Raw genomic sequence first — 25,256 nt, forward strand, 5'->3', positions numbered from 1 at the left:
ATAAATTATATTGTGAAGGAGCAATTTCTTAGTAAAGTCATGACAGCAGGGGCATGCATGACCATAGCTCTGCCTAACACTGCGTGAGAGACATTTCCTTTTATATCCCACATCCAGAGTCCACCAGCAGCCAAAGATGTCAGCATGTGTATGTAGGTCTTTGCCCTGCTTCCTCCTTCATGGACATACACTGCTCCTGTCTCCAGCAGTGGCACCAGCCAGCAATAACAGCCGTGGAGATCTTGGTTCCTGGTAAACACATTAAACTATTTTGGATTTTTTTTCCATGTTATTTCATGGACTAAACACATGCTTCTACTGTTCTTGGGCTTGTTGTGGTGAAGAGGGTCCAAGCAGGAAAGAAAGACATTTCTATGAGAGCAAGATGGCGCTTAGAGTAATTTAATTTGAATGTTAAAAGAGAAATGACCGTGTTTTGAACCCCTAAATGGTGAATTGGGACATATCGGTTACACAGATAAGATTTCATTTAACATAAGGTTTTGCTGCTAAATAAGTTTGTAAAATCACAGCCTATTGTGAATGAAAGCTCAGGATTTTACAGTACACCACTGAAAACCCCAAACTTCAAGTTAGACACACAAGGTTTGAATCCCAGCTCTCCACTTTTTTGTTCATGGACAACTCATTTAATTTTTCTAAATCTCTATTTTTCTTCTCCAGATGAAAAAGATAACTGCATCTAGCTTTCCTAGTTATATGTCAGGATGATATTGTGCACAATAGATACCTGTGTGTAAAATATTGAAGGTGAACTAGCAATCAAATGACTAAAGGTAATTGACTATGACTCTTGGGTACAACAAAGGATCCCTGAGATACCCATATCCTAATCACAGGAACTTAAATATGTCACTTTATGTTACTTTATATGGGACTTTATAGATGCGATTAAATTAACAACCTTGAGAAAGAAAGATTATCCTGGATTATCTAGGTGGGCTCATTCTAATCACAAGGATTCTTATAAGAGTGACAGAGTCACAAAGAAATTTGAACATGTTCCATTGCTAGCTTTGAAGATGGAAGGGGCCACAGAGTCAAGGAATGCAGGTGATCTCAAGCAGCAGGAAAAGGCAAGAGAATGGGTTCTTCCCTGGAACCTCCAAAAGAAATGCAGCCGTGACAATACTTTGATTTTAGGATTTCTAGCCTCCAGAACTGTGAAAAAATACACATGTGTTGTTTTAACCCACTATGTGTGTGGTCACTAACTATCTCAACAATAGGAAACTGGTAATAGTTACATATGAAGTAGCATTTTTACCTTTTTATACAGTTCACGGGGTAATCGAGGCAAAAATACTGAAGTGCTTTGCCATTCCCTCCTCCAGTGGGCTGCATTTTGTCAGAACTTTCCACTATGATCCATCCATCTTTGGTGACCCTGACACAGCATGGCTTATAGCTTCAATGAGTTGCAAAAACCTATTCATCATGACAAGGCAAGATTACTAAGATCATGGCATCTGGTTCCATCACTTCATGGCAAAACACTTCAGACCAGTGCAGTTCAGTCACTCAGTCGTGTCCGACTCTCTGTGACCCCATGGACTGCAGCACACCAGGCCTCCCTGTCCATCACCAACTCCTGGAGTTTATCCAAATTCATGTCTGTCGAGTCGGTGATGCCATCCAACCATCTCATCCTATGTCGTCCCCTTCTCCTCCTGCCCTCAATCTTTCCCACCATCAGGGTCTTCTCAGTCAGCTCTTTGCATCAGGTGGCCAAAGTATTGGCGTTTCAGCTTCAACATCAATCCTTCCAATGAATACTCAGGACTGGTCTCCTTTAGGATGGACTGGTTCAATCTCCTTGCAGTCCAAGTGACTCTCAAGAGTCTTCTCCAACACCACATTCAAAAGCATCAATAATTCAGCATTCAGCTTTCTTTACAGTCCAACTCTAACATTCAAACATGACTACTGGAAAAAAAAACATAGCGTTGACTAGACAGACCTGTGTTAGCAAAGTAATGTCTCTGCTTTTTAATATGCTGTCTAGGTTGATCGTTAACTTTCCTTCCAAGGAGTAAACATCTTTTAATTTCATGCTTGCAGTCCACATCTGCTCTGATTTTGGAGCCCCCCAAATAAAGCCAGCCACTGTTTCCGCTGTTTTCCCATCTATTTGCCATGAAGGGATGGGACCAGATGCCATGATCATTGTTTTCTGAATGTTAAGCTTTAAGCCATCTTTTTCACTCTCCTCTTTCACCTTCATCAAGAGGCTCTTTAGTTCTTCACTTTCTACCATAAGATTGGTGTCATCTGCATATCTGAGGTACTGATATTTCTCCCAGCAATCTTGATTCCAGCTTGTGCTTCATCCAGCCTGGCATTTTTCATGATGTACTCTGCATATAAGTTAAATAAGTAGGGTGACAATATACAGCCTCAATATACTCCTTTTCCTATTTGGAACCAGTCTGTTGTTCCATGTCCAGTTCTAACTGTTGCTTCCTGACCTGCATACAGATTTCTCAAGAGGCAGGTCAGGCGGTCTTGCATTCCCATCTCTTTCAGAATTTTCCACAGTTTATTGTGATTCACACAATCAATAGCTTTGGCACAGTCAATAAAGCAGAAATAGATGTTTCTCTGGAACTCTCTTGCTTTTTCAATGATCCAGCAGATCATTCAATTTGACCTCTGGTTCCTCTGCCTTTTCTAAAACCAGCTTGAACATCTGGAAGTTCATGGTTCACATACTGCTGAAGCCTGGCTTGGAGAATGTTGAGCATTACTTTGCTAGTGTGTGAGATGAGTGCAACTGTGTGGTAGTTTGAGCATTCTTTGGCCTTGCCTTACTTTGTGATTGGAATGAAAACTGACCTTTTCCATTTCTGTGGCCACTGCTAAGTTTGCCAAATTTCTGGAATATTGAGTGTTAACACTTTCACAGCATCATCTTTTAGGATTTGAAATAGCTCAACTGGTTTTCCATCACCTCCACTAGCTTTTGTTCGTAGTGATGCTTCCTAAGACCCACTTGACTTCACATTCCAGGATGTCTGGCTCTAGGTGAGTGATCACACCATTGTGATTATCTGGGTCATGAAGATCTTTTTGTATAGTTCTTCTGTGAATTTGCCACCTCTTCTTAATATCTTCTGCTTCTGTTAGGTCCATACAATTTCTGTACTTTATTGAGCCCATCTTTGCATGAAATGTTCCCTTGATATCTCTAATATTCTTGAAGTGATCTCTAGTCTTTCCCATTCTGTTATTTTCCTCTATTTCCTTGCATTGATCACTGAAGAAGGCTTTCTTATCTCTACTTGCTATTCTTTGGAACTCTGCATTCAAATGTGTATATCTTTCCTTCTCTCCTTTGCTTTTTGCTTCTCTTCACAACTATTTGTAAGGCCTCCTCAGACAGCCATTTTGCTTTATTGCATTTCTTTTTCTTGGGGATGGTCTTCCTCCCTGTCTCCTGTACAATGTCACAAACCTCCATCGATAATTTATCAGGCACTCTATCAGATCTAGTCCCTTAAATCTATTTCTCACTTCCACTGTATAATCATAAGGATTTGATTTAGGTCATACCTAAATGGTCTAGTGGTTTTCCCCAGTTTCTTCAGTTTAAGTCTGAATTTGGCAATAAGGAGTTCATGATCTGAGCCACAGCCAGCTCCCGGCCTTGTTTTTGCTGACTGTATAGAGCTTCTCCATCTTTGGTTGAAAAGAATACAATCAATCTGATTTTGGTGTTGGTCATCTGGCGATGTCAATGTGTAGAGTCTTCTCTTGTGTTCTTGGAAGAGGGCGTTTGCTATGACCAGTGTGTTCTCTTAGCAAACTCTGTTAGCCTTTGTCTTGCTTCATTCTGTACTCCAAGGCCTGTTACTCCAGGTGTTTCTTCACTTCCTAATTTTGCATTACAGCCCCCTATAATGAACAGGACATCTTTTTGGATGCTCGTTCTAGAAGGTCTTGTAGGTCTTCATAGAGCCATTCAACTTCAGCTTCTTCAGTGTTACTGGGTGGGGCATATTAAAAAGCAGAGACATCACTTTGCTGACAAAGCTCCATGTAATCAAAGCTATGATATCTCCAGTAGTCATGTATGGATGTGAGAGTTGGACCATAAAGAAGGCTGAGCACTGAGGGACTGATGCTTTCAAGTTGTGGTGCTGGAGAAGACTGTTGAGAGTCCCTTGGACAGCAAGAATATCAAACCAGTCAATCCTAAAGAAAATCAACCCTGAATATTCAGTGGAAGAATTGATGCTGAAGCTCCAATACTTTGGCCACTTGATGCGAAGAGTTGACTCATTGGAAAAGACTGTGATGATGGGAAAGATTGAGGGCAGGAGGTCAATAAATTGAGCAGGACTCAATACATAATGAGATGGTTGGATAGCTTCACTGACTCAGTGGCCATGAGATTAAGCAAATTCTGGGAGATAGTGAAGGACATGAAAGCCTCACAGGCTGCAGTCCATGGGGTCAGAAGAGTTAGATACAAATTAGTGACTGAAAAACAGCAACATGAAGCTGCATTTTATGGGAATATTTTATCAGTTTTTCTCATTACTTCAAAAGAAACACCTTCCTATTTATGAAACAGGAAAGTCAAATGAGATTACCAACTCATTACCAGTACTGAGTAGATTGCATGGATTATGGATCTAGGCAAGTTTAAGACCTTAACAAGACACAAACTTTTTGTGATGCCATCTCCAAGAAGAACATCCCTCATGCCCTTCAAAGAGAAACTCAGACTTCCTAAGATAAAGGCATATCTCAGGATACACAAGGCTTTAGCACAACCTTGTAGCCAAGGAAAAGTGTACCAGGCTTCACATCTATTCAGTGGTTGGCACATGACTTTCATCTTGAATGTCAATTCAAATATTTTTGTTGCCACCCTTGCAACAAGATCTTTGTTGAAGATCTTAAAGGAGCGTAATTTCAGTGGGAAAACGCACTGAGTCCCAGGGGTGAACAATATGGTTACCTGTATGGAAAGGGAGTAAAGGGGTACAATACTTGCCATGTATTGAGCATTCTTGTTCCAGACTGATGCAATAACATACATGTAAAAGCACATATCTTGTAAAGTCAGATGAATACAAGAAACAAACTAGAAAATTGGCCATGGAAAGCAGACCTTCCCCAAAGAAGAACTTGAGGTAAAAATCAAGATTCTGGCAATAGAAGCTCAGACATGGAATTTAATTCACTCATTTACATGGATTCCAAAAGGAAACATCTGAATATGTACTTGTGTGTGAGATATCTAAATGAACTTGGCTGATATCCAAATGACTATACATAGCTGAATGTCACCTATAGATAACTTATGTGTACTAACTTGAAAGGAGGACACAGTTGATCACGATTTTTCTCAGGTTCATTTTAACTGTCAAGCTTACCTGTGACTTCCTATTGGATTAATAGTTAAGACATAGAAGAAGCCAGATGACCAAGAACAGAAATGAGGTTTGGTTCTCTTCTCCTCATATTGCTCCCCTGTGGCTCTCCTTACAGACTGTAATATATGAGCCCAGTTATGAGGTTAATCAGGAAGCAAGCTGATTTGGAAATCACATGAAATATGCAACTTTAATTGAAACTTCCAGCTCAAGCCAACTTTGTGATCTATACCAGAATGAACTGAGACAGTTTTAAAACATTCTCTACCATTTTAAATATCTCTGATGAGCTGGTGAGACCACAGTAGAGAATCTCTGCAGTATGACTCAAGTTGTTCCTCTGCTCCAGGTCTTTCCAGTTTCCATTTGTCTGCAACAACATACTCACCCTGACAAAGAAAAACAGAAAGTCTAAAAAAATACCCTCTCCCAGGAAGCCTTCTTAGACATCAGTCAGATCACTCTCTTCTTCCATATTCATGGAGTTTGTGAGAATCATACCCATCACTACGTAGATAGGTAGGTAGATAATCATGATCTATACTGATTAAATACATAAACTATATATCATTTATATATATACCATATATTGATACATACCATATATATATTAATATACTTACATCAGGAGAACTTATTAAACTCTTATAAATCTTTATATGTACTAGTAAGATTAGCACTTTGCACTTACTATATAATCACATCCCTTCAGATGTGTTCAGCCACAATAAGAGAAGCAATCACCCCAAAATAGCTTAAACAAATTAGGAGTCCTAGGTTCTTTACTGAATGAGAAGCCTAAAGGAAAGGAATCCAAGACTGGTATGGTGTCTCAAATATCACCTGGAACTGAGACTCAATCCAGGTCTATGCACTGCCAGACTTAGAATGTGTTATTCACAGAAATACCTCTTGAATTCAATATGGCTGTCTGACATCCAGCCCTGCATCCACATCTCAGAAAAGGAGAAGGATGAAAGCAAAGAGCATTTGCCATTTGGGTCAGCCTCTTCCTTAACTTTACTGAGCTTTACAGGAGTCCAAACATGTAATTCATGTATCTCATTGAATAGGATTATATCATATGGCTGGCTACCTCTGCTTCAAGAGAAATTGGTAAATGTAATCTTTAAAGTCATATACATTGCCACGTCAAGTGAAATTGGAGATATTTAGTTATTTTTAAAAGCAAGGGGTAAGGGAGGAGCAAATAGATGACACAGGTGACTAGCAGTGTTGCAGTGTCTGGAATGTTATTCAGTGACTATGTATCATCTTAGCTAATCATTCTACATGCTCTGTTTTAATTTGCACGTGATTTGAGAACAGTGTTAGCCTAGCCAAAAACAAAGCTATACATAACACATATTTCTTTAGATATAATTATTGGGATTATTTCTTTCCCATAGCCTTCATCACTGGACTCAAATGCCAGGGATTTCTTTTTTAATCAGAATTATCTCAAAGAAAACAAGAAGATAGTTATTCACTGCTATGAGTCAACTCTTAATAGATTTGTTTAAACCATGAAAAAGAGAATTTAAAGATCACAAATCCTCAATACAGGAAAATTAAGTGATTAGATAAAAGCAGGCTACAAACTGTAATTATTCTCTAGGTCACTCATTTGTCATTTAATTAAATGTGCCCTCAATCCCAATTCTGCTCTCTTCAACAGCACTGTAAGTGCCCCCCGAGGACTCCAACCAAACTCTGTGGTGTGAGTGCCAAGAGTATCTGCACTCAGTTGGTGCTTAAGGATTATTTGTTTGAGGATTCTGGAAAGTATTTCCCAAAATTACTATTCTAAACACTGAACAAATAGGTTGTTAACACACATTAAACTGAAAAGCATTCCAATTTTTGTAAGGGAAAACCATACAAATGAAGTTAATCTTAGCTGAAAGAAATATTGCAACCAGGATCAAAAAAATTATCAGTCTATATCATTTTATTAATTCTTCCTGTGCTTCAAACATGCTAACAGGGCTACCTGCATATTAAGGAGTTTGCTAGAATACAAAGCGACTTTAGTAATAACCTAATCCAAACCCTGTATTTACAGATGAAGAAATATCCTTGGAGAAGTCTAAGGACTTGAAGCCATTTAGCTCTTCAGTAAAACAAGTTTCCTGCCTTCTGAAGGAAGGCAGGAACTGCACTGATAACCCATCTCCATTCAAATGTTTGCTTTGTTCCACATGGCCTAATTGTTTTACATCAACATGTTTCATCCACTTGTGAGACGTGCCTTTCACAAAGGCTTGCAATGAGGTATGTAGCACCATATGCTTTTGCTAACCCTTGTCAGTGCCTTTCCTCCAACTTTGAGGAAGCACACTTCTGGCTCAGTTACCACAGTAAAGGAGCTGGATCTGCCTACAGAGGGATAAGTCTTACTGTGGTGGTGAAAAGATCCTGAGCTAATGTATTATCAGTGCTTGTGATTGGAATAATTACGCCACCATAATGTATGGCAATGGCTATGATTACTTCAAAGGGCAGAGGCACGTGCTGTAAACTAACACCAACATTAAATTCAAGGAAAAGGACTCAAGGGCAATGACAATTATTTGAGATGTAAGTGCTCACAAGAGGAAATCAGGAAAACATAATGACATGAAAAGAAAGGAAATACCTTTTCTAACTCAGCCAGTACCACTGTGACCCTTGGCATGACACATGCTATGTCTGAGCTATAGTCTCAACATCTTTGAAATGCAGTTGAACAATGCATGTGGCCTTAAGGTCCCCATCAGGTCTAACTTTTAAAGTCTCTGAAAGGTAAGAACTCCATTTTACTTGTAAAGGGCTCACTCTATTAACATTTCTCTCTTTATGGGTAAACATGTAAAAAGGCTTATAATCAAGTCCCTTTTCCATTGATGGGCTTTTTAAAAGTGTTTTCTTACTTTCCAAGAAAGTGCTGGGTTGTTTTTTTGTTGTTTTTTGGGTTTTTAAACCAAATCATATTATTGTAATTCCAAACATGAGCCATGATGTCTAGATCCATTTGGCCTATTGGACTATTCCCTAAGATATCGTTAACAACAACAACAACAACAAAACTTGATGCTCATTCTCGTCTGTTCTTTCATCCAACATTTTTTTCTCCTCCAGCATTTTATTTGCCACAGCCAAGCCAGTTCGGCAGAAACTGATTCACAAACCCTTTAATCTGTGAGCGATTGAGGTTTCTGACCAACATACCATGGGATTCTGGGTTGTGCTGAAATGAAAATAAGATAATTCCCCAAGCCTATTTAAACTGCTGAAATGATACTGCCATCACAAAAAACAAATACTTAAATTTTAAAATATTGAGAGATAATACAGTCATTATTAAAGTGAAATAATTTAAGCCTCCTTTTCTTTTGTTTGTTGATTCATTCTTTCTAGTCCATCACTCAGCCTGTGAATCAGACCTCCCAGAATAACCTGATTGGGGCAAATTCAACACATTTTAGTTTAATTTTCTCCAATTCAAACACAACTTGCACAATGAGGTGAGCGTCTAACAATTCAAAGGAACAAACCATTAAATTAAAATTCCTAACTTGATTGTTTGAATCACACTGGGCTAAATTTACATCCTCCATAACACTGTGGGAACTCACTCTGTGGGAGATTTTTCTAGCTACTTTTTTTTTTTAAACAAACCTTTTCTTTTCTCTTCTTTTTTAAAGGGTGAATTACTTGTCCCTGTACCTTTAACGATAAGAGGAAAGAAATAAAACTGGGCTCTAGGAGAAAACAATGAGGCAATAATTTTGAAATTAAAATACAGCACATGATATATCAACATAATTGTCTTGCATATGTGAAGATAACTCTGTTTTGATGGTGTTATTTCCCAAGCACGCAAAACCTAATAAAATCTGGAGGGCTGAATTGATGAGAAATTCAGCGTTAGAGATTATGAAAAACACCCATTAAAATAGCCAAACAAAATTACTGAAAAAACAATTTTAGTGGAAAATTATTTATCTAAGTAATACAGGAAGATTTATAGAGATCTCCCAACATTAAAATAAATTAGTTACTTAAAACACTGAACGTCTTTGACAAAGGAAAATGTGTTTATGTAACTATCTGTTTGACCTTGAGCAAGTCAGTCAGCATATCTGTTCCTCAGATTTCTGCATTGCTTATTATTTATCCTTAAGGAACTTTAAAAAAAATTTTTTTATGATTATATTCTTGTGTGACAAGTTTTTTTTTTCCTTCTCCTTTATCTCAGTTCTTTAAAATGGAAACATTAACTATAAAACAGAAAAGAAAGGTTTGATAGTGATCACCTCACTAGCTGATGATACAAATACCAAATTCCAAGAGAATCAACCATGGGAGCATGCAGAATCATGCTTCCAAGCCTCCCAGCAAGCATCTAAGGAACAAAATCCTTGCAATGCCAGACTTCACTACACAAATAACAGTTTGACCACAAATAGGCTTGATGTGACCTTGAGTATGTTTGTAACTGTTCTGTAGCTCTTTCCTTTTCTTCAGTTATAAAAATGGAGATGTAATAACAATCTCTGTTGCAGAATTACTGGAAAACTTAAATGAGATAATGCTTACATAAAGTCAAGGGCCTGCCATACAATAAAAGCGTGAGAAATAGTTCCCATTGTTATTATCATCATTATTATAAATAAGTTCTCATCTATCTCATTTGGGGAATAAATTTAAAAGTGCAGAATATTTACTTCAACATAAATATTACGATTTAACATTAGATAGGAGAAATTTGGTAGAAGAAATTCCTCCTCTCTATCCCATGTAAATAATAAAGTCTCCCTGATTCAAAACTCCCTGGAGAAGGGCATGGCAACCCACTCCAGTATTCTGGTCTGGAGAATCCCATGGACAGAGAAAACTGGCAGGCTACAGTCCATAGGGTTGCACAAAGTCAGGCATAACTGAAGTGACTTATCACGCACAACAAATTAGAACTAATTGTCTTATAAGAATGTGATGCACCTTGAATGTATAGTCTTTAAAAGAAAAGGAATTAGCAAGCTATGGCTCTTATATGAAGACAAACATGAAGGAGGAGGAGGAAGAAGAGTTTTCTTTCCATCTCTTGGCATCTGTCCCTAGATTTTGAATTATTTTCCTAACTAGTTTATTCTATATATAAATCTACAAATCAAACTTTATTTAAAAAATACTCAAAAAGTCTTTTTTAAAGATTCTTTTTACATTTTTGATAACCTCCATTTCTCCTTGCACTCCTCCTCACACACACATACTATGTTCTACCAGTTCACCTAAAAGTCAGGAAGGTACAAGTCTTCTGGCTACTCTATCAGATGTTGACATACTAGACCAAATAATTTCCCTAGCCTCAATGTGCACTGCTAATTCTTAAGCCCAAATTATTTTAGTAGGTCAGATTTATTTCCCTGACATTAATAATAGAAGTCATTCATAGGTGGTTCTAAGTATTAAACAACAAATTTCTAGCAGATTGCCCAGGCAAGGAAAGTGCTTAAGGTAGAGGGAAGAGAAGAAAACTAGCAAGATGGAGGTTTGGAGGCCATGGCAGCAAGAAGAATAACAGCCAACAAGAACAGCTGAGAAATTTTTAATGGACCATGGATGCTGTGTATCCATATGAAAGACATTTATCATGCAAAAATGCAAATGTAAAATGTTCCCTGTTCTATGTACTGGCTCAGTTCTGCACACACACTCAACTTTTGCACAAATCTCTTTTACACTGCATTTTGTATCCTTAGTCGTCTGATAAAAAACCAAAGAAGCACTGACTTGTGACAAGTCAATGACGAAAACCTCAGAGACAGTTATTTAAAAGAAAAAAAAAAATCAATAGAAGAAAGTGATCAGAGTTAGAGAAACCCAAGTTCCCAACCCCAAGAACTTTTGGAGAAAGTAGGAAGGGTTCTTGAGTTTTACCCCCATACATGGAGTGAGAAGTCCAGTGAATTTCATGTGGCAAATACTTAATCAGAATGCTATCAGTGCTGATCAGTTGTACTATTAGTGATGGCTTCCTTTGTTTTGATTTCAGTTGGTTTTAGTAATAATGCTAACAATGAAGCCAGTCAGAGACTAAGCATATCACATGCCCCTTTCTGAAAGTTGCTGACCTTGTTCATATCCTGAGCATGAAAGAATGAGACAATGCTCTGGTTACTTGCTCTAATATCTGCACTCTATCTTTTCCCCTCATACCACTTAGCTAAAATTTGTAACCATATATTTAATTTCATGGCATAATTGATTGTCCTTCTTTAATCTGGTTAGTTTTGGTAGAATAAATATGCCAAATCTCTCATATTGCCACATACACAGAAAGAAACTTGCACAGCTCAATTTTCCTCTTTTCCAGGTACAAAAGGACACCATTGACCCACAATCGAATTAGTCTACAGATTTCTTTACCTTGTCATTTCTCCTGACTATTCTCTGGCCACCTCAGGTAGATCTCCATAACGCTCTAGTCCAAGAGAAGATGATTACAGTCTTCCACCCAAAAGGGAAACTTCAGCAAATGATTAAGCAGCATAAGACAACTCTATTTGATGGAGGGAAAAAGGAAGAGAGGAGATTTCATCATCATAAATCTCTATCAATCTCTGAGTCGGTTACTGAGTTAGGCTTCTTTACTTGCAAGAAATATAAACTAACTCTGCTTAAATTGGTCACACACTAAAAAGAAAATGGGACAAGGAAACTGTAATCAGTAATTTCACATAAAACTGAAATTTCAGGAGAAAAGTCTTTGTACTGTTTGATCTTTTATCATTAGTGTCTGTTTTATCTCCAACTTCCTGTTCTGCCCTGTGCCCAGACAGTTTCATTGAAAGTGAAAGTGAAAGTCACTAAGTTGTATCCGACTCTTTGTGACACGATGGACATAGAATTCTCCAGGCTAGAATACTGGAGTTGGTAGCCTTTCCCTTCTCCAGGGGATCTTCCCAACCCAGGGATGGAACCCAGGTCTCCCGCATTGCAGGCAGATCTTTACCAGCTGAGCCACAAAGAAAGCCCAAGAATACTGGAGTGGGTAGCCTATGCTTCTCCAGTGGATCTTCCCGACCCAGGAATGGAACTGGGGTCTCCTACATTGCAGACGGATTCTTCACCAACTGAGCTATCATGGCTCCAAGTAGTGACAAGGTCACTGGGAAGTCTAGGGCTACATCAACTCAGGTTCACTTCTACTAGAAAAGAGAACATTCATCTAAAAAGCCCCAAAAAGGACTTTGATTGAACTTGATTGACTTGCTTCTGCCCTAACTCAACCAATCACCATGACTAAGGAAAACAAACTATGCTCTTATCTTAAGCTTAAGTCATAAATGCACATGAAGGCCAAAACTTGGAGATGAGGGAAGTTGTTCCCTAAAGGAAAAATAAGAATCTGATACCTGGAAAATTGTGCCTAATAACAATAACAACAATAAATTTAACATTTTAATGGTTCATTTTATTGGTCCAAAGTAATTCCTATGTGTCAAGAATTATTCTATATACTTTATGTATGCTAACTCATTTAATCTTCAATCACACTATGTGTTATTTCACAAATGAAGATATTTGGCTCATATAACTTGCCTAGAAATAACCAGATAGTAGATGACAGATTTGAGATTTAAATGAAGGCAACATGGAGCCAAAGTGTCTTCATGATGATTCTAATACAATTGTGCTATGCCTATATAGGGGAAAAAAAAAGTTATAATTGTAAATTTTCATAGTTTCAAGATAGGTATTTCTGCTCATTGATTTACCCCATCCTAAGGATAATATTTGGCATTAAGAAACACTTGTTGAATAAATGTGTTAATAAATGAGTGAATGAATGAATGAATGCTATATGAAGCCTACTGCAGTATATCTGAGCAAACTCTAAACTTCAACTAAATTGTAAACTCTTGAGGACAGTCATATCTTCTGAGTGTTCTGTATGCTATCCAAAGGCAAGCACAAGTGCCCTCCTCTAGGGGATCTTCCCAAACCAGGGATCAAACCCCTGTCTCGTTAAGTCTCCTATATTGGCAGGTGACTTCATTACCACTAGTACTACCTGAGAAGCCTGCTAAATACACATGAAGTTCTTAAAAATAATCATTTCTAATTTGAAAGCCTACTGTGCAAGTAAATTTTACAGATGACAAAAACTGATGTTAAAAATGGTTAAGCCATTCTCAAGGTCATATAACTAGTGATGAGAGAGCTAGTATTAAAATTCTTGTCTGCCTTCCCATCATTGATATTTTCCACAACCTTATTTTCCAATATACTTCTTCCTTGGCTCAGAGTTCATACTTACAAGAGGACATCTATAGCAACTAAGCATTTCTGTATTTACAAGCTCTCATGTAGGTGGAGCTGTCTGTGCTTGTATGAAAGTTCAAAAAATTCATATTCAATATTTAAATTTAAAAATAAAATTTTTGGAGCCATATATAGGTGGGAGGAAGGTGTGTTTTCTTTCATTCTATCAATAGAAAAAGTAAAGAAAGGAGAAAATTTTAAACAGAGAAGAAATAGTCAAAGAAACTAATGGGATATACTGTGTCAGGAAGGTGAATAAAAGGTTTTATCAGTGAAGAGATTCAAAGACAAGCACCTTTTATTGAGAGTGATTTGACCTGCCTTAAGTCTCCTAAATTCAAATCTGGAATCTGCCAAGGGTGCTCAAATGTATTCAACCAGTCAACTGCAATAAGAACAATGAATGGACTCCAGAACTTTCTGTTACTTAATTCATTGCAAAAAAGTTTAGGGTTTTGTTTCTGTATTAGATTACTTGTCAGTTGAATCAAAAGTTCAGAACTAACAGTAAGGAATAAATCAGTAGAGAATGAATGCCTTTCTCCTCAAAGACTCCAATAATATAAAATTACTAGAGCTAGCTAAGTTGGAATATACTGAATAACTGAATATATTTATACATTACAGATGGTGTGGAATGCTGCCAGTGATACCTTAGGGATAACTTAAAGTCTGGCTTTCCTAGGGGCAGAGAGATAAAATAGCCAAAATAGAAACCCTTCAAACTTGAATCAAAGAGATGGAATGAAAATGTAAACTCGTTTAAAAAACTCGAAGGACTTATCTATTCTAATACAAACCAAGGGAATAACTCAATACCTTTGGAAAAAAATATTGTTTCTTATCAAATAATCAGAGTAAAAGGTCTTTGGAAAAATAAATAGGCCCACAATGCCACCATACAGATGAAAAATCTGAAACTGTGTTCAAAGGCAAAGTGGAAAGAAGAAGAGATGAATTTATTTTTCTAAAAAAATAACTCACATAAACTGTTCTCCATTTTAAAGAGGCTGGAGGCCCAGAATTAACCAGATTGGCAATGTTGATTTAACTCACAGAGCAATTTAGAATTTTATCTTTATTAGAACCAAAAGGAGACTTAAAAAATCTAGTCCAACTAATTCATTGTATAGCTCAGACAGTCCAGGTTCAAAGGGATTAAACCACCTGCCTGAGGTCAGACCAGTAGTTTAACTGTAGAGGAAGAATAAATATCTAGGATGATTAACTCCTAGTCAGCTGTTTTTCCCAATACACTATTCAGAATTTGATTTCTGGGTCTATTATATTTTCTCTGGGCAGCCACACTTATGAAAACATATCTAAATATAAGCAGAAAACAGAATTTTGGGGAATTCAGTTTAGTTGCAAAAGAAAATGCTAAATCTGAATTTTTCTAAAATGTATTAAGGCAAATATTTTATCATCATCTTCATCAGGATATGTATTGGAGATCTGTGATGCTCATGGCATACTTAAATATTGTGTCTTGTTTTTACTCAGGAGTAACTTGGAACTAATGTTTCCTTAATATTTATCTTACTTATTTGTATTACAACAAATTAACTTAATAGGGCAAAAAATTTCCAAAGTGTATAAATACAAGTATATATATGCATATATATCCTCTTTGCTGAGATCATTATTTTTCCTGTCTTTTACATTTGTGACCTCATTGTTATTATAGGGCCTCTTGACATGTTTGAAGTATAATCATTATACATGTTTAATTTCACTAAGATTATGCTCTGGGTAAAAAGTGTGTTTTATTCTTCCTTCCATTGGTAGAAAGCTTAAATATTCTTTTCATAAGTCTGACTCCTTGTCATCAGATAATCTATTTTAAATGAATTTTCCTTCTCTTGGTTCCAAAATGCAAATTGTGGCGGGTGCTTGAAAAAGATTATTCCCTTGTTTTTAGACTGCCTTTTTCAAAGAAGATGTAGATCTATCTTGCTCCCCACAAGGACCTTTAAGAACACCAGGTCACTTGTCCCATAAATATTCTGACTAAATGCTGATACTCTAGTGAAGGGAAATTACCCAGTGGTTTGAAATAGAACAATCTCCATTTCCTGTTCTAATCTGTAATTAATCTTCTCTCAGGATAGTGTTCTGTATTACAGAACCCCTGTGATTGGGTCAACAGCTTCAACCAGAAGCTGGACACCCTGGACGCAACTGTTACTGGTAAGAGACAAAGCAATTTTTAGTGTCAATGTGAAAACTTCAGTAGATCCCTTAAAATGGCCAGTGTTAATCTTTTAATATTATCTACATTCAACTGCTTTAAGGGTATCACATTTTGCTTTTTAGGGATAAAAATTCCTTCCCTCCTAATAAGTAGAGAGACCAGAATTAATAAAACATAGAATTACACAAATAACAATCTCCAAGGAACTATCAACTGCAGAATCTGATTCTATTCTGGGTTTCTCCAAATAACAGCTCATTAGATCACAAAATACTTTTCATTTGTGAGGGTTCATCTTTCTAAGAAGGTTAATGGAAAGCGGATGGATGGATCCAAGCTGTTTAGAGCATGCCAAACACATCTTCTGTGAATTTAAATGATCTCCTGCATTTCCTCAGACACAAATACAAAGCCACACAACTGCATCCTTAAAAGTAACTCTATAATCTGTCATTTAAATCTACTACTTATGCTCTTCCACATTAGTGATGGTCTACTAGGATAATGGGCCTCTGGAAGTGTTGAGTCTCAAATGGGACATACAAACTTCTCCCTGTGTTTATGCCTCTTATCGAACAGTTAAGGTGCCAGTGGAGTCTTCAATGGAGTAATCAAGGAATAATTACTGCTCAGCCAAAATATCAAAAACTTGAGTAAAATAAGAGAAGCAGCTATTTGTTAACTTCATTCACTCAACAAATATTGATCTCTGCCTGGCCTTTTAAAGTTTCTGATTAGATAAGATCACATACGGGAGGGGGAAAAAACATGATGTCAAAGAACTGCACTGGCTCCTCTTATCAAACCCTCACACATCACTTATTTATAATCTCCCAGAGAGGAAAGGGCACAGACTTTTCGGGAAAACTGAAACTATGAACCCTCACAAAGACAAAAATCTAAGTTCAGATGAACATACTAATTGCTTACATGCATGCTACTTTATAGGTTTCAAGTGTTCCTAAAATGTACCTAAAGACAGATGCTTAACAACTACTGCTCTAGACCAACATCCTAATTAACTAGCTGCTGACATTTCACACTCAGTGCCATACTTCTTTCATCCTCGGCATTCACTTAATACCATACACCTCAGTAATACAAAATTTTGAAATGAAAACACTAATTTGACTCACACACATACACCAAAACATCTGTTAAATCTGCCACCAGTTAAGTCCATTGCTCTATTGTAGGACAAAACACTCTAAAAACATATAACCATTCAATAAAAGAGTAGAAGAATAGTTCCTCTATTCATGCAGATTCCATAAACACAAATTTCTAGGCATCAAAATAACTTTAAAATTATTTTAAAGATTAAATTATGATTTCAATGATAAATAGTACAATTTTTCTCCAAGAAAGTAAGAAAGGAAAAAATATCAACAGAAGTAAACATTGATAAACTCAGTGAGTTCCAGATATTTTGCCTAAGAGAACAGATTGTATCATACTTGGAACTTTGATTTTCACTCATTTCCCACCAAGCTAGTGGTACTGCTTCTACCCTAGTGGTATGACCTGGGCACAAACTACACTCTATGACCCAGGTGTATAGAAAGGATTCTTGGCTGGCAGATCATTCTTTCTATGGCAGATCAACAGCACCTTGCTCCAATCCATGAGGTCTTGGGACAGCTTGTCTCTGTCAGATCTTAGCATTCTGATCTCTCTCTGGCCTCCGTGCTCATGTACCTCTAAATACCTCTAAACCTGGGGAAGGGCATTTGGGGATCCAAGAATGACAGACAGAGGTAGATTCTAAATGTGATAGCTGTTATCATGTCTTACACATAAGACTTGAAGTCTTACAATTTCATAGAAAAAGAGAATAATAGCATTTATTATGGTATATTATGCTATTAGCCTCTAGCATAATAAATGTTCCTGTACAAATCTATTGACTTTGACAATTTTAATATCCACTAAGTAAATCAATCTAATATAGGAAGACAAATATGGTTGTGAAACATTAAGACATCAGTGAACCATATATCTGAAGGAATTAGGAATTATTGTTCATTTTTTAGGTGTGATACTGATGATATCTTTTAAAGGAGATCTTACCGTTTACAAATATATATTGAAGTACTTACGGATGAAATGATATGTCTTGGATTTGTTTCAAATAACCTAGAGAGCAAGGGAATGCTGAAATATGGATGAAACCAGATGGGTCAGAAGTTGATAATTGTGGGAATGATGAGATTCTATTTGGGAGTGGGTTATACTCTTCTCTTTTTTGCATATGTTTGAAATCTTTGTAATAAAGTCTTTTTTTTTTTTTTCAAAAAAGAATTCACCCAAATGAATAATATGTGTGTGGTGTATATATATATATATATATATACAATAGAATATTATTTGACCATAAAAAATAATGAAGTACCAATACATGTACAACACGAATGAAGAATGAAATCATGCTAAGTGACAAGAGTTGGACATGAGCAACTACATATTATTCTGTTTGTACAAAATGTCTCAGATAGGCATATCTCCAGAAACAAAGTAGATTCAGTTCAGTTCAGTCGCTCAGTTGTGTCTGACTCTTTGTGACCCCATGAATCGCAACATGCCAGGCCTCCCTGTCCATCACCAACTCCTGGAGCTTACTCAAACTCATGCCCATCAAGTCGGTGATGCCATCCAGCCATCTCATCTTCTGTCCTCCCCTTCTCCTCCTGCCCCCAATTCCTCCCAGCATCAGGGTCTTTTCCAATGAGTCAACTCTTTGCATGAGGTGGCCAAAGTATTGGAGTTTCAGCTTCAACATCAGTCCTTCCATTGAACACCCAGGACTGACCTCCTTTAGGATAGACTGGTTGGATCTCCTTGCCATCCAAGGGACTCTCAAGAGTCTCCTCCAACACCACAGTTCAAAAGAATCAATTTTTCGGCACTCAGCTTTCTTCACAGTCCAACTCTCACATCCATACATGACCACTGGAAAAACCATAGCCTTGACTAGACAGACCTTTGTTGGCAAAGTAATGTCTCTGCTTTTTAATAAGCTATCTAGGTTGGTCACAACGTTCCTTCCAAGGAGTAAGCATCTTTTAATTTCATGGCTGCAGTCACCATCTGCAGTGATTTTGGAGTCCCCCAAAAATAAAGTCTGACACTGTTCCCACTGTTTCCCCATCTATTTGCCATGAAGTGATGGGACAGGTTGCCATGATCTTAACTTTTCAAATGTTGAGCTTTAAGCCAACTTTTTCACTCTCCTCTTTCACTTTCATCAAGAGGCTTTTTAGTTCCTCTTCACTTTCTGCCATAAGGATGGTGTCATCTGCATATCTGAGGTTATTGTTATTTATCCCGGCAATCTTGATTCCAGCTTGTGCTTCTTCCAGCCCGTGTTTCTCATGATGTACTCTGCATATAAGCTAAATAAGCAGGGTGACAATATACAGCCTTGACATACTCCTTTTCCTATTTGGAACCAGTCTGCTGTTACTGGTGCCTAAAGCTGGGGAGGATATGGGGATTTGGAGGTGATGGCTAAGGAGAGTAGGATTTCTTCAGGGGTTAATAAAAATTGATTTCAGTAATGGGTGCACAATTATGGATAGAAAAGCACCTGAATTGTACATTTAATAATGGAGAAAGGAAACTATTTAGAAAATCTGAATATCAACTATGTAAGGAAGTAGTGTTAATTTTGCTAGAGGGGATAATGGCATGGGAAATACAGAAAGAAATCTCATATTTGTTTACAACAGCATATTGAAATATTCAAGGATATAAATACATAAAAACATTATGCTGCCTTGGATTTGCTTTAAACTACCCCCTCAAAATAAGTAAAGGAACATGGCAAAATCTAGAGAGTTGTTACAAAGTGATAGGTATATGGGATTCATTATTTTGCAGAATGAAAAAAAAAAGAAAGAAAACAAGAAGAAATCAATGGAACATGGGGAAAGTAGACATTTTGTACCAGAATGAACCTGGTCAGAGAACTAGATGCACATTCCATAACTAAGAGTTCCCATATGAACCTTGCCATCTCCCACAGAATACTAGTTTCATGTTAACAATGGTTACTGAAAGGGGTATTTTCATGGTCAAATAAGTCAAGAAAACACTGTTAAGAAAGGCTTTGAAGACCTTTTAGCATCTTTACTTTGTGAAGGTGAATAGCCAAAATTGAGGATATAATGTATTCTTCTCAAAGTTTTGTTTTGCTTTCCATACACATGCTGGTTATTGGGGCTTCCCTGGTGGCTCAGTGGTAAAGAATCTGCCTGCAATGCAGAAGACCTGGATTGGAAAGATCACCTGGAAGGGAATGGCTACCCACTCCAGTATTCTTGCCTGGGAAATCCATGGACAGAGGAGCCTGGTAGGCTGTTTATTAGATAATAAAATAGTGAGGCAGCAAGATCATTCTGTAAATTATAGCCTATAATTTTTAAAATTGGTTATTTATTTGGGTGTACCAGGTCTTAGTTGCGGGATGTGAACTGTTAGTTTGGCATGTGAGAACTGATTCCCTAAGAAGGGATCAAACCCAAGCACCCTGTATTGGGAGCACAGAGTCTTAGCCACTGGACCACCAGGGAAGTCCCTATAGCCTATTATTTTTGATAACTGATCTTTTTGCAAGGAGCCCACTCTCAGACTAGTACTGATCCTTCAATCTAGAGGCAAGAAACTAATAGACTAGCTCAATTTATTCAAATTTCTCAAACTCCCACTTATTTGAAAATTTGTTTGTAAGTCCCAGAACAAGCTATAGCTTAGACTAGTGGTACCAGGTCTGAATCATATATTGGATATTGCAGAACTTTAACCCTACCCAATTCCTAAAGTTTTCACTGTATGTGTTCAATAGGCTGACATGTGAAGTTGGAGTACATGGTTTTGGCTGACCAAACCAGAAGCCCATGCTTTACAACTCTTGTGCTACTGTCACTCCAGACCTTCAAAGTATAAAGCACATCCATGGCACAGACAGTTGGACAAGTTCAACGTCCATAGCCCCCTAGAAATGACATCATCTCCTTATGCTAGAAATTGTGCTGACAGTCATGGGCTAAGGATTTTGAAATACTGTTCTATGTATCACACTTCTACCTTCAGCTTCCCGGACCTTTGGGTGACCCCCTGGGCCATTTTTGCAGAAAGAGCACAGACCTAGAATTGGAAATCAGTTGTCACAATTCTCCATGCCACAGTTCACTCAGCTTAACAAAAAACACCTAAAAGATACTGAATCTTAGGTACAGTAAAATCTACTTCCAGGTGATTCCAAGAAGATATAAATAATTCAACTTTCACATTAAAGCATAGAACCAACTAAACAGGTCGATCATGGGAAATAACTGTTAAGGCCCTCTAGACATGCCATTGTGTTAAAGGGCTGAAACTGTCAGGTCTAAAAATCAGATGCCAGGGCTTTCCTGGTGGTTCGGTGGTCAACAATCCGCCTGCCAATGCAGGAGACATGCGTTTGATCCCTCATCTGAGAAGACCCCACATGCTGCAGGGCAATGAAGCCCAGGTGCCACAGCTACTGAGCCTGTGCTTTAGAGCCCGGGAGCCACAGTTACTGAGCCCAGGTGCTGCAACTACTAAAGCCTGTGCACCCTAGACCCCATGCTCCACAAGAGAAGCCACCACAATGAGTAGCCTGCGCATCACAACTAGAGGGAAGTGGTGCATCAAGGAAGACCACACAGCCAAAAAAAATTTAAAAAATCAGACAGCATTCAAAGCTCAGCTTCACCATATGTTAGCTATAGAACCTGGAACACTTCCATTAACCTTTTTAATCCTTAATGACCCTCCTGAAAAAGGAACTAGAACAGTATCTACCTTGAAGGGCTTTCACGAGGACTAAATGAAATGATAAGGGATGGATAATAGTATGAAGGGTTTAGTGCACTGTTTGCACATCGTATTGGTAGGCAGGAAGCTAGAGCATGGACAGGCAGCCCCTTAAGCTCAACACCCAATGGCTGCCTAATCCCAACCAGCAATTTACCAGCCCTCCTCCTAACATGCCCCCACCAACACTCCAAAATAGTCAGGGCACCAGAATAATTCCCCACCTGCCCACTGGTGGGACTTTCCCTATTCTAGCACACACACACACACGTCACACTATCCTGTACTTAAGTAATCTTTGGCAGACAATGGACTCATTAACTGTTCCTAAGTATTCCATGAATACATACATCTAATTATAACAGACTGAATTATGGGAAGGACATGCATGGTAGAACGTCTTGTTATATAACCTGCAGCTGTCTATCAAGACTGTCAATCAATGGCACCTTGGATTATGAAATGACCTTGCCTTAAAAACTCTGTACCCCAGTCCTTGGGGGTCATTGCCTCCTTTGGCATGGTCCACCTGTCCCTTGAGGTGTTCTCTCTGTTCTTTCTTCCCTTGTCATTTATAAACTTTCTTGCAGTGGTAAGACCTGGTTATTTCCCTGGTCAGGGTACCCACAAGCCTCAAGGCATGGCCAAAAAAAGGGGGATTAGTATGTCACCAAAAAGAACATCATGACCAAATTCCATACAATGTTGGCATCAGAACTTCTTTGAATCTGATTATTATATTAAACCACATTCCAATGGGCCAGAGTGTCTTATGGGGAAAATAATTACTCAATTACTAGTAACTGGCAGACATCCCATTTTAAAAAAACAACAACAGACTTTTAACTTGCCTTTGCATTCCTTATTTCAATACCAGTTAAATCAAAAGTGGATTGTGATTAAAATGGAGGCATTTTATGCACTAGCATTTACAGTATACATTTTCTAAATTATACTCTGTTTGGTCTTGTTTAACAGAAGGTTTAGTTCTTCTTGGTTTTTCCTTTCCACATGAATTAAATTTTAAACCTTTCTTTTTCCAGTGAGAAAAGTATTAAAGTTCTACATATACCCCTAAATGACATATGATATATGGATGACTTCACTTCTCCCCATTTACAGACTTTACATTCGGAAACTACTTAAATGGAAAAGACTTACTGCTTAAAATCTGACTTCTTTGTTTAAAATGTTCAAAGAACACAGAAGTTGAAGAAGTACAAGTTTGTTTCAAATTCAGAAGCATGCAAGTAATGATTTGATTGAAAAGTTATGTATTTTAAGAAAAGTCACAATAGAACAACTTTAGTTTGAAGTTATTCTTAGGGATTTTGGAACATCTTTCTGGATAGGATTTAGAATATTGTGTATAAATAAAAGAAATGGTTTTTTAATAAGTTCAAAAGTACTTCAATGATCAGCCATGTAGTATTCAAGCTTGCAGGGACCTGGGGGAAATGAGATCCACGGTTTCTTCCTAGATTTGCTAAATGTTGGCTGTATTCCTAGCACTGGTCACGAAGTCTCCCAGGAGTTCAGTTTCCTCATCTCTAACTCAGGAGATTGGACTGAATGACCTCTAAAGTCCCCTTCAGTGCTGTGACCCTATGTTGGAGTCAAATAGATTATGGAAAATATAAATCACTGTGATCTGAAAGGAATGTGAAAGATGCTTTTGATAGTAAAATATTCTGAAATATCCAAACCTTATTGAATGAGAATTAGGCTATAATGCAAACAACATCTGGATGTGATTGCTAAAAACCAAATGCAAAAGGGGAATTCAAATTATGTTAGATGTTACACTAACATCAGAACCTTGGGAAAAGAAACAATTTAAAAGAAAAAACAAGACAGAAATGGCCCATAAGAAAAGAGTGGTTACAATAAACTAGGGTATATTCAGAATAGGGGAAATGATACTGAAGTCCAGGAGACTGACAAATCCAGCAAGGTGAAATACTCCAGCAATATATTGCTTCATTTTGGGCCTAATTGACTTCATAATATTTATCCTAAATAAAATATAAATTTATTTCTCCATGAAAGTCTAAATGATAGGCATTACCCAGACAAGAGTTCTGTCTTAAAAATGTTAAATTAGATTTACTGCATTTGTCAGCCTGCTAAGCATTTTTATCTATCCTTTCCAGTAAAAACAGTTTCAGTGGTTATAGCTACTAAATGTTCCCAAATTAGATGGAAACATTTTTAATGGTGGGGTTAAATATTTGCTAAAATTTTCTTTGTTCTAAATTGACAAAAATTGAAAATCTCCCTCGGCCCATTGTTATCCATGCATCATTCCAAGTTCCCCAACAGTAGAATCTTTCGAGGCATACAGCCAGTCAGAACCTCAGGGCTGTGGAAAACAAAGGTGATCAAAAAATAATGAAAACTACTACTCCTACCATTTATTGGGAAACTTATACATAATCTTATCATGTACCAAGATGTATTAGGTGGGTGTTATCTCTGTATTAGAGTTGAAGAAATTTAACTGAAGCTCAAAGATGTTAAGTAACTTATCTAAATTCAAGGTTCTAGCCCTGCTTCTTACTAGAACCTTCTAGTAAGAAGCAGGGCTAGAATCTTAACCCAGGTCTAGCAGTCCATGCTCACTCCAGTATGCTATGCTATCATTGACAGAGGTAGACAGGATATGAAGTCATATGCATATAAAATGTGTGTGTGTGTGTGTGTGTGTGTGTGTGTACACTCATGGGCACAGAACCATTTCTCTGCAGTGAATCCAGCAGCAGATCCTGGCTGAATATTTCACTTGGAGAAAAAGCCAGAAAGAACTACATTAGAAGCTCTTCCTATGTGTTACCATCTGCATACTTCATAGATGCATAGTACTTCAAAATGTACACAGCTCTTTTTTCATCCTCATCAGAGCCTTTCTAGAATCACCAGTTTTTCACCAGAGGCAACAGGCTCAGAGTGAATCGGAATCTCATGTAAGAGTTCCTCACAAGGTGAAGGTTGAACTGTCCACTCCGTCCTCAGTTCAAATCCGGTCCTCTTCTGCTGAGCCGGGGATCCTGGTAGTGCGCCATCACACAAGGCATGCAGATTCTCGGAGCCTCCACTCTCTCCTTTGACCAGGTCTCTCAAGTTTCCTTTACCAGTATGAGATTACTGAGGCTGCTGCCAGATGCTCTAGAAAGTAATACAGAATCAAAGGAAGAATTTTCCAACACTTCCTGATGTCCACAAAGAAAAGGAGGAACTTGAGTTTCCATTAAAGTAATAATATTTACATGTATTCCCCATCCCGATTCATGTCAATGTATGACAAAAACCCCTACAATATTGTAAAGTAATTAGCCTCCAACTAATAAAAATAAATGAAAAAATAAAAAAATTTTTTTAAATAAATAAAATTATTTTTTAAAAAAAGTAATAATATTTTAGTGTGTGTTTTTAAAGTAAATTCAGTCCTTTTATCCATGGTTAGAAACATAGTGATTCTAAAGTAATTGCATACTGTCCCCACTCCCTAA

General features: G+C 37.5%; 1 long non-coding RNA gene across 1 annotated transcript; it reads right to left on the minus strand.

Moving 5' to 3' along the window:
- Positions 1-5,731: 5,731 nt before the first annotated feature.
- Positions 5,732-24,783, minus strand: LOC136159051 (uncharacterized). The gene is made up of 3 exons (XR_010661390.1): positions 24,726-24,783; positions 11,817-11,949; positions 5,732-5,794 (listed from the first exon to the last, which is right to left on the minus strand). It is a non-coding gene; the product is annotated as an uncharacterized lncRNA (long non-coding RNA).
- Between the last annotated feature and the right edge of the window lie 473 nt (positions 24,784-25,256).

Source organism: Muntiacus reevesi, chromosome 2 (assembly GCF_963930625.1).
Source record: "Muntiacus reevesi chromosome 2, mMunRee1.1, whole genome shotgun sequence".
NCBI lineage: Eukaryota > Metazoa > Chordata > Mammalia > Artiodactyla > Cervidae > Muntiacus > Muntiacus reevesi.